The sequence below is a fragment of the Sorex fumeus genome, unplaced genomic scaffold (assembly GCF_029834395.1).
Source record: "Sorex fumeus unplaced genomic scaffold, SorFum_2.1 ptg000054l, whole genome shotgun sequence".
In the NCBI taxonomy this organism is placed as follows: Eukaryota; Metazoa; Chordata; class Mammalia; order Eulipotyphla; family Soricidae; genus Sorex; species Sorex fumeus.
The window spans coordinates 45852920-45863625 of record NW_026606111.1 but is presented as its reverse complement, the minus strand read 5'-3'; the positions used below and the strand labels follow the sequence as shown (position 1 = coordinate 45863625).

Genomic DNA, 10706 nt, shown 5'->3' with positions numbered 1-10706 from the left:
AAAATAAAATTATAAATTATCACTTACTATCATAAAATACAAATTTATTTTAAAGTCTATTATAAAATCCATTATAAGTTTTTAAATGTATCAAAATTCACAGATTGACAGGCCACACATATCAGTACTTGCAGACAATGGAATTAAATACTATTACAAAACCATCTTCTTGGTCAAGAGCAGACTATCTATTAAATTTGGGGGTTTTCAAACGTTATAGAGGAGTTAGCACCCTTAAGCTCTATGTTACTCAAGAATCAGTTATATGTTTTTCTTTTCTATTCTTCTTTTTATGTGGGGAGGGGACCGCACCCAGATGAGCTCTGGGCTCACTTCTGACTCTGTATCCAGAGATCACCCCTGGTGGGCTCAGGGTTCTGGGAATTGAACTCAGGTTAGCTGCATACAAGGTAAACACCCTCTATATGCTGCACTAGCTCTTTGGCCTATATGTTTCTTTTAGAAAATGAAATGTGAATAAAACATTTTTAATAATTAAAAATCATTTCTAATAAAACGTTTAATTAAAAAGTTTAATGCAGGCAAACACTGTTTTAATCATTAAAGTAAATTTAAAAATTAGAATAATACTTGGTAAAGCATAGAAACCTAGCAAGCAATAGGTGGTATATATCTTATTTACAAATTGGTAAATGTAACACATTGTCCTTTTCCATTTCAAGGATGAGAGGAATCCATATAGTAGATTTGTTCATGAACAATGCTATATTCTCTCCTGGATGCGTATTTAAAAATACTTGCCAATGTGCCTGTTTGTCAACGTTTTGAGTACTATAGTCCTCTTTGCTATTGTTAGATCTTTCTCTTGTTTCATTTTTACTTTATGTTCCAATTTTTTTTATTTTTAATTTCTAAATTTTTATTACTGAGACACCATGAGGTACAGTTGTAGACTTACAAATTTTTGTGCATGGGTTTCAATTATACAATGATAAAATACCCATCCCTCCCCCAGTGCCCATTTCCCAACACCAATGGGTCCCAGTATCGCTCCAATCCCCCATCCCCTCCTCCCACCCTGACTCTGTGGCAGGGCATTCCCCTTGGTTCTCTCTCTCCTTTTTAGGCATTGTGGTTTGCAAAAGAGGCATTGAGTGACAATCATGTTTGTTCTAATAGTCTATGTTCAGCATGCTCTCCCATCCTGGGAGGATCCTCCCAACACCCTTTATTTGGTGCTCCGTTCTCTATCTGAGCTGCCTTTTCTGCTAGCGAGTGTGGTTGGTCTCCAAGCTATGAAGAAAAATTCCTGACACTAACCTCGGCCACTCTTGGAGTTGGTCTCCTATTTTGTTATTTTATGTTCTCCTGGTGAATGCAATCTTGCCCTGTCTGTTCCTCTCTTTCTGACTCGTTTCGCTTAACATGATACTCTCTATATAGTACCACTTGTATGTAAATTTCATGACTTCATCTTTTCTAACCCCTACATAGTACTCCATTGTGGCAATGTACCAATGTTTCTTTAACCAGTCTTCATTTATGGGGCACTCAGGTTTTTCCCAGATTCTGGCTATCGTAAAGAGTGTGTGCAGCTCACTCTTATGGCTGGGGACACAACAGGGGTTTTGCTTCTGACTGCTTTAATATGGGAATTTTTGAAATTTTGAAATTGCCCTCTCTGAAAGTTTTGTTGCTCAAGCAGTGAGGTTTCTGTCAGAATGCCTGTTTCGTCAGAAATCTCTATAATTTTTCATTTGAAATCTTATTTTTTCCTTAAAATGTTTAAATTAAATGCACAATTACACAGATACACAGCTACAAAGTTGTGATTGAGTTTCCATCATAGTGTTCCAACACCCATTCCTTCATGACAGTGTACATTTCCAACCACTAATGTCCCCATTTTCCCTCCTGCCACCCACCCCCAGCCAGCCTCTGTGATCGATGGCAGACTCTTTTCTTCTCTCTTTGACTCTGTCTATCTCTCTCTCTCTCTCTCTGTCTGTCTCTGTGTCTGTATGTCTCGCTGTCTGTCTCTTTCTCCTGTTCCCCCCATTCTTTCCTTTTGCACATTATGGTTTGCAATACAGGTACTGAAAGATTATCATGCTTATCCTTTTCCTCCTTTCAGCACTCAGTTCTTTATGTGACCTTCATTTTAAATCCCAAGCCATTTTCAGATTGGTTAGAAACCCTAAATCAATTTCTGAAATAAAAATGCACCAAACCCATCCAAGAGACCCTGCTGCTGAGCTGCTCTTCCTGCCTGAAGACGTCTCTCTGGCTTCTTGAAAGAACAGCATGCATCCTGGGAGGGTCCTCCCAACACCCATTATTTGGTGGTCCCGTTTCTATCAAAAAAATAATAAAAAATAAAAAATACAAGAACAATCCGTTTTGATTCACTTGAAATATGGAAATTCTGAATTTCCCGAGTAAGAGATTTTCCCTGGCTTAACTGAGAGGATTAAAAAGTAAACTGCATAAAATAGCTTTGTAATAGCCCATCTTATGGTGATTCAATTAAAAAATAAATGAATAAAATATAAATTACTCATAAAGATTAAAATTGCCACACCAAATACATGCACCTTGATTTGATACAGATAACTCACATTTGAAAATAGAGAGAGAAGGACTAAAACAAAGTGAAAAAAGCAAATGACTCCTGAGGAGGTCATATATATAGTAATTAATATGGGAGGAGCTAGTGCTGGAACATACGAAAAGGTATTTATGATTCAAGGATTCACACCCAGAGATGTTATTGCAAAATTATGAAAATATATATAACTATTTCACAATACCCACAACCATGTATGGTGAGACTCTAAATTAGATATCAATTATTTATTCACACAGATGTATGTATTCATATGCCTATCATATGCACAAGTGAGATCAACGGAAATAATTCTTAGCACTGACATCCTTGGACACTTAAGTAGTAATCACGATTTTATGATTAAGTTTTTATGATTTCATTGGCAGTGTTTGATTCCTTAACCAAACTTGAATGTCTTTAAAAGTCCAAATACAGAAATATTAATTAATTTTCAATTTAATATAAAAAATGCTGAATTTACATGTTAAACAGAGATGGATGTCTTTTTCAATAGTCTCTTTTGGACACTTTCTTTTACTTGTTTTATTAAGAACTGAATGTGGTACCCTATAATCACTAATTCCATCCCTAGTGCTCGCTATTCTACTTCTACTAATCAAAACAAACTTCATTTTAGACCTAGTTTTCAGTAATCTCAACTAAATATTATAGTAAATACTAAGTCTGATCAAATAATTCTGTTATACAGCAGGTGTTTAAGATGCTTACACAAGTGACAAGAATATTGAGAAAGAAATGAACACTCCAAATTGTCATTGAATTATGCAAAGAATACATGTTGTAATTGACCATATAAAAGAAAGAAAATTAAAGTAAATTCCTTGGTAAGTTCTGGTAGTCTTGCAACCATGTTGCCCATGTGGTAATCAGCTAATTAAGTCTTCCTTAATTTGGATGTTCCTTTTTCACATCCCTGATATCACTATTTTCCTCTCAGATCCCATTCCCAGTAAATCATGTGCTCACCAGATCTTGTTGTTTCAAGCTTTGTTTTCAGAGGAACCCAAATGTCAAGTCCTTCCTTCTGCACTTATTGTCTCTTTTCCCATCATTTCAGACTTTTCTCCCAGCATTTTTTCCACATTGTATACAACTTTCCTTCAAGGGAGTTGAAGCTTGTTAATTTTGAGAGTTTACTGGGATCATTTTCCTTTAGCCATACATGAAAGTTAGCAAAACACTTTTCAAATTTTTCTGTTCCCAGCCAGTCAACTACCCTTTCCTGGGAAAATTTGTTAGCAGTTTATTCTCAAGTGTGTCAGAAACTGTATTCGTTTTCCTCCATTTCCAAAAAAGTAGTTACTGGTACCAAGCAGACTTAATTAAATATATGTTCCTGTTAACCCACTTGCATTTGGGATCCATGTGAACACCTTTCACCTGGCTTTTATGAAAGGTGGTCATCCAGTTTGCTTTTCTGGTGGCATTCTGTTTCTCATTATTCCTCTCCACAGCTAAGTAACGTGAAAATACCAACTTTAGTAAATGGTATGATTGAAAGCTCCAGAAGGAATGCCAGCCCTTTCAGCTATCTCGGTCTTATATGTAACCTGTTCTTTGGAACCTATCTTGTTTTCATATTTTTGTTTTGCTTAACATTTCTGAAAAACATATTAATGTGATTAAAACACATCTACCAACTCTCCTATGATGATCACCAGCTGTCCAGTTCCCTACCTTTCCCGGTTTCCTTGCCATCCATCCATCACCCCATTAACTCTCCCAGGACCATCTCTTTCCACCACCACCTTCCAGGCTCAAGGTTAAGCGGTACCAACCGCTTTGGTCGTGGTGACCTAGAGCGCATGTCTTAGTCCAGTACATCCCCCAAGGCAGCCCCAATGACACTGATAACGTTGGTTCTTGTGTGAGCTGCAGTTAACAGCGATGTTTAGAGAAGGCTACAGGCACCAGGAACCATGGAAGACCACAGAGCAGCCCCTCAAGGTAATATAATTTGAGCTCCCCCTGCCAGAAATGTCCAGATGCCATTGCCTGAAAGCAGGCTTTCCCACAGCGGGGAGTTTACAAATGCAAAGACTTACAGAGGCAATGGACCTCATTGTTGATACTAGCTAGCAAAGTGTCACCGTGATAGCGACTCTGAATATTGTTAGGAATAAGGGAAATGGTGCAGCTAGGGGTGCTGAACAGAGGGCCAGAGGACATGGTGACTTATCTTTGCATCTCCCAGGAGCTCATCTTCAGGCTTCATGCTGCAACAGTTCTCTTGGCTTGGTCCCTGTTAAGAGTCATCCTTGAATGACTCTGAGGCCATTGACCACTCATCTGGAAGGTTCATTCCCCAGTCTATGTGTTCACAACCCCCAGCCATCATTTATGATTAGACCACCCGAAACTTTTAGAGATGTGTCTCAAATTTCGTTATTTTCCAAAAGTGGCCATGAGGCATAAACACAGACTCCATGAAAGAATTTTAACTTTATTTCCGGTCACCTTTGACTCATCTTTCTTCTTTAGCCTATTCCGAATTTTTTCTTTTAATCCTAATCCCCAGACTCTCCCATTTCTCCCATTTTTTTTTGGAGGACACCAGGGATGGGACATACTTGACTGTGCTCTGGTCTTACTCCTGGCTCTGCGCTCAAGTTTCACATCTGGTGGTTCTCTGAGGACCATAAAGGATTGCAAGAATTGAACTGGGTCCTTCTTGCGTGCAGAGAAAATGCCCTGTCAGCAATACTGTTCCTCTGACTCTACCCCACTATTCATCAGGCCCATGCAATTTCTCCTCTTATGGGTTTATAACCCTGTACCAAGTTTATCTTTCTCAGAGTCTTGTGTATTCCCCCTTTGTCCTCTCCATAACTCTATAACTTCCCCTGAGCTGCCTCAGGTGTCCCCTTCTGGAGGGTGTCCAGTTCTGCAGGAAAACCCGGGGAGCTGCGGGTGAGGAGTGGTGAACCTGGCTTGTGCTCCCCCTACCCAGCTGGAGGGGAGGCGCTGATTAGGTGATGGACAGTCCCAAGGAGCTGCTGCAGGTGTTCCCCGCAGTTGTCCCCCTGTGGAGGGTGTCGAGTTCAGCGGGAAAAAGCACGGGGCTCTTGTTTTATTTATACTTTATGTTCCAATCTTAATGGTATCACCAGCCACTCAGTCAACCTAGCTAAACCCTAAAGTCTCTATCACTTTCTCCTGCACGAGTCTCTGCTTTCTGACAAAAGGGAGGACCTCAGAATGCTGACATAAATCTAATACCCAGGGCCGCAAGAGATAGTGTAGTGCTTATGAAACTTGTCTCACATGCACTCAATTTGACTCCCAGCGCCACATGATTGCCAGAGTCTCAAAGGCTGCATAGACTCAGAGGACCCCAAGCACCATGGCCACGTTTTCTGAAAATTGTCTGTAGTGCCCCCACACCTCCTGAGCATTGCTTTACAGACTCTCCCAGAAACCAAAAAATATGTAATGCTCCAGAAACATGTACTTGTCTTAAAAAGGGAGCCTCAGTTGAGGTGAGGTTCACAAGGAAATATTGCATGAAAACATAAATCAAAGAGCAGGGGAGACAGTGTAAATCATGTGAGTACAGATCATATATTTGGTGAAATGTGTTAAGATTCAGATGCCCTAGTCTTCGCACCAGGGATATTCCTTCAAAAATGCCCCAATATACTGGAAAGGTTCTAGAACATTAGATGACTGAAACTCAATTATGAGCAACTTTGTAACTGTGTATATCTTAGTGATTCTAATCGTTAAAGTAAATTTTAAATATACCCATCAAAGTAACCTTTTTACCACTAAATGGGAAAGATACTTTCTAATACTTATCCTCACCAAAAGCTCAACAGAGTGTGACACTTGCCAGGAAATGTCCTCCCTTGCATTTTTCTCATGATACTTTTAGTACTTCACTCTTCTGTTTCTTCCCTTTTCTCATGCCAAATCTTCCCATCTCCCTTGCAAGCTCCTGAAACATTATCCATTCAACATTGATGCACTTTGCCACTGCTCCTCTTGGCGTCTTGTCCACGAACTGATTCTAAAACATACCATAGCTGCAATTACAGTATTCATGCCAAAGACAGTCATTGATATATCTTTGGGTTTAGCTTTCTACAAGCTATTGGCACACAGGTGAGTAACATTTTTTTCCTACAGAGAACACAAAAATAGTTATGCTGGGTTTTAAAGTTACATCAGTATTTTTAATGATTTATTGAATATCTGTGATATAGACCATTACAAATCTATTCATAATTTGCTTCCAGTCATACAACGATCCAACTTCCATCCTTCCTCTAGTGTACATTTCCCAAAACCAATATTCCTGGTTCCCTAAAACCATCCCCCAACAAACTACCCCCACCCCCAGCCTGTCTCTATGGCAGGATCTTTAATTCTTTCTCTTTGTCTCCTTTTTATTTTGTGCATTAAGGGTCTCATAAAGGTACTAAGAGGTCATCATGTTTGTTCAAGGAATTTAGCATTTTTATCAGGAAGGTAAGCCTGGAGTAGCTTTGAGGTATGGAAATGACTGCTGAGGCTTCCATAAGTACAGGGAAGTGGGTGTGGGATGCCCATCCTGCCCAGAGAAAGCCTGGAGATTTCAGTCACAAAACACACATATCCGAATTTTCAGCTGTTATGTTTCAGGGAGAGCCATCCTGAGACGGTGGAAACCAGAGGAGGGCATGGTGGCGATTTTGTATTGTGGGAGAAAGTGGCTGCACTGGGTTCTGGTTGGGTGGGCACCAAACTAAACTGCTTCCCTCCGATTTACCCTAGTGTCTTCAGCCTTTTGCAGTTCCAAGGTTAACTGTGGCTGTTGATATCTTCGAGATTTGTCTATGGGTCTCTGAAACAAGACCAATCCATTAGCTTGTATAGCTGAGCCAGGGGTAGGTTTGTGAACATGGCCCCCACATATCTTTCGGGAGTTTAATTTCTCGGGAAACGTAGTCCTGAGTTGTTGGGAGCCAGCCAGAGGCACAGTGGCGATTTGAGGTTATCAGGAAGCATGAAGACACCATCAGACTATTGATGCACTCACCTGAGGGTACAGGTTGACTTCCTGCAGGCACTGCACAACCAGACTAACAAATATTCATTGAATGAATGAACGAATAATCAACATTTTCAAAATGTGTCTCTTTATTGCATTTTAGAAGGGTAACTTCTAACAGGAAAACAATCTTCATGGTATAATCAAGACCTACGATTTATTTTTAATATATTTAATAAAAGCTACACATTTTGGAAATTTATACAAAGAAATTCTTTTAAATTATCTGTCTTCATAATTTACTTGTAAATTACTAAGATATCACTGTTTCTTCCACCGTTCTTAGCATAGAAATTTACAGACAGAATGTGCTAAGTAAAAATTCATTTTGGCTCTTCTGTTCAATGTAGTACTGGAAGTACTTGGAAGAGAAAATAGATAAGAAAAAGATATTAAGGGTTTTTCATGTATGAAAGGTAGAAATAATCTCTCACTATTCACAGAAGATATCATACAATATTTAGAGAATACTAAAATCTCTGCGAAAATACTCCTAGAGGCAATAGACTTTTATAGTAAAATTGCAGGCTATAAACTCAATACCGAAAAGTCTATGGATTTTTTATATGCAAATAATGAGAGAGAAGAAAGTGACATGAAAAAGCAATCCTATTCATAATCGTGCCTCAGAAAAACAAGAACCTTGGAATCAGCTTAACTAAGGAGGTAAAGGACCTATACAATAGGAAATTAAAAACGACACGAGGAAATGGAAACATATATACTACTTATGGAATGGGAGAATTAACATTGTCAAAATGGCAATTCTCCAAGAAGCATTGTAAAAATTCAACTTGATCCCATTGAAAGTCATGGGTATTCTTCAAAGAATGACATTCTCCAAGAAGCATTGTAAAAATTCAACTTGATCCCATTGAATGTCATGGGTATTCTTCAAAGAATGACATTCTTCAAAGAAATTGGTCAAGCATTCCTGAAATTCACATGGAACAATAAACGCACACGAATAGCTAAAGCAATTCTTGGGGGAAAGACGATGGAGGCAACACCTTCCCCAACCTCAAACTCTACTGCAAACGATAATAATGAGAACAGCATGGGACTGAAACAAAGGCTCAGCTGCAGACCAATGGAAAAGGATTGAATATACTGACACACACCCTCAAATATATAATCATCTAATCTTTGATAAGGGAGCAAGAAACGTGAAGTGGTTTAAGAGAGTCCTTCTAAACAAACGGTGCAGAAAAAACTGTACAGCTGCATGCAAAAAAAAAAATAGCTCAGACCTCTACCTAACACCATGCACAAAAGTCAGATAAAAATAGGTCAAAGTCCTCAACATCACACCAGAATCCCTCAGGTACAGTGATGACAAGGTTGGCAAATCCCTCCACGATATTGAAGCTAAAGGTATCTTCAAATATAACACGCCACTTGCCAAGCAACTGGAAGCAGAGATAAACAAAGGGAACTATCTTAAATTAAGCAGCTTCTGTACCTCAAAAGAAACTGACCAGAAACAAAGACTCCAACATGCGGGCAAGATACTCGCAGAAGCCTACCAGGTTCTCTGAGAGTGAGAACTGGACAATCAGAGTTGCTGTCTTCTAAATAAGATCCAGTCTCTGGATGTTGGCTATTGAGGGAATTACATGGATCCAGGGGTAGTTCGTGGTTGTAACACTTAATTACTAGAAGATGGGGGATCTGGAAGGAGCGGGCACATTCTTGATCTGAGCAGCCATGGAGATCTCATGCCCTGGTCCCGCACATTTGGGTTCCTCTTCCAGTTCCTTCATGCATGAGGCTCCTTCAAGCTTGGGAAGAGTGGTCTCTAAGCGTACCTATGGCTGGTTGCAGAGGTCTTCAGCTGCCGGGGCTATGCTCAGGGCGGTGAGGGAATCTCACCCCGCCATCTCCAAGGGGCCCCAGTGAGGAAAGCCAGGTGCAAGGTCAGGAGACTGTTGTTTTAGACATATTTGGAATTAATTTTAGATCGAAAAGTACGCATCATTGAAAATACTTATGTGCTTAGTAATAAATTACTACAAACTTGTTCAATCACGTCAGAGAGCCCACTCTGCTAAGAGAACTAGATTTTTAATTACAGGTCTGTTTTGCCCATGTGTCATGACTGAGAATCACTATCAGTAGATATGAAACTCACTATACACAAAGATGCACACAGGTTACTATGAGTCATCTATGTTGTTAATATCAGTTGGCCATTAAACTTCACTGAGACCCTTTGTTCTGTCCTTTATAGGAGCCACATGAGTCTCACCTTCCGTTCAAGTTGAACTTGTAATAAGGTGGAATGAAATCATCAATATGCTTCTCACCTCATCCTTCAGGAGAAAAATCCTACATACATTCAAGGTGGTCAAAGTGCAGACAACACCATCCACCTTTTCCTGGAGATGTACACGAGACTGAGGCGAGAAAAGCAAAAGGCTCTAGTTTAATGGTCTTAATTAAGGTTTCAGGGAACGACATTAAACAAACTCATATCCCATCTTCCAAAAGAATTATTTTGTAAAACTGATGCCTAGGGTATGGTAAAAGATAATATGGTAAAAACCATATTTTTCTTTCTGGGACATTAAATTTCTAAATCTATTTATTCATGCTGCTTTGAAATACATTCCTTGATTAGGAATCATTGTCTGCCATAGGAGTGAGGAAGGACAACACTCAAAGTAATAAGAAGAGAAAAATATGGAAAAATTAACTCCTACTAAGTTTAACACATATACTAAAATTGAAATGATAAAATGATGAGCATGGTCCTTGCACAGAGATGATATGCAAACTTGTAAAGCATTCCATATTTTTGTTGCAAGAAGAATGAACAGGTCTACTTTAAGCTAAGACAATCCCCACAAGTACAAAAATTCTACATAAAGAGAGCACAAATCCCAATCACAAAAATCTCTCTCAATGTCAATGGACTAAATGTGCCAATTCAGAGGCACAGAATGGGAAGATGAATTAGAAAACTGAAACCAACATTCATTCTGCTGCCTTCAGGAAACACATCTGAACAATCAAAGCACCCATGGGCTAAAGGTAAAAGTTTGGGAAACAAGATTTCAAGAAAATATCACCTCCACAAAGCTG

At 39.2% G+C, this 10706-nt stretch overlaps 1 pseudogene; it reads left to right on the top strand.

Moving 5' to 3' along the window:
• The first annotated feature begins 10327 nt into the window (after positions 1-10327).
• LOC130033813 (uncharacterized) lies at positions 10328-10421 on the top strand (annotated as a pseudogene).
• The last annotated feature ends 285 nt before the right edge of the window (positions 10422-10706 follow it).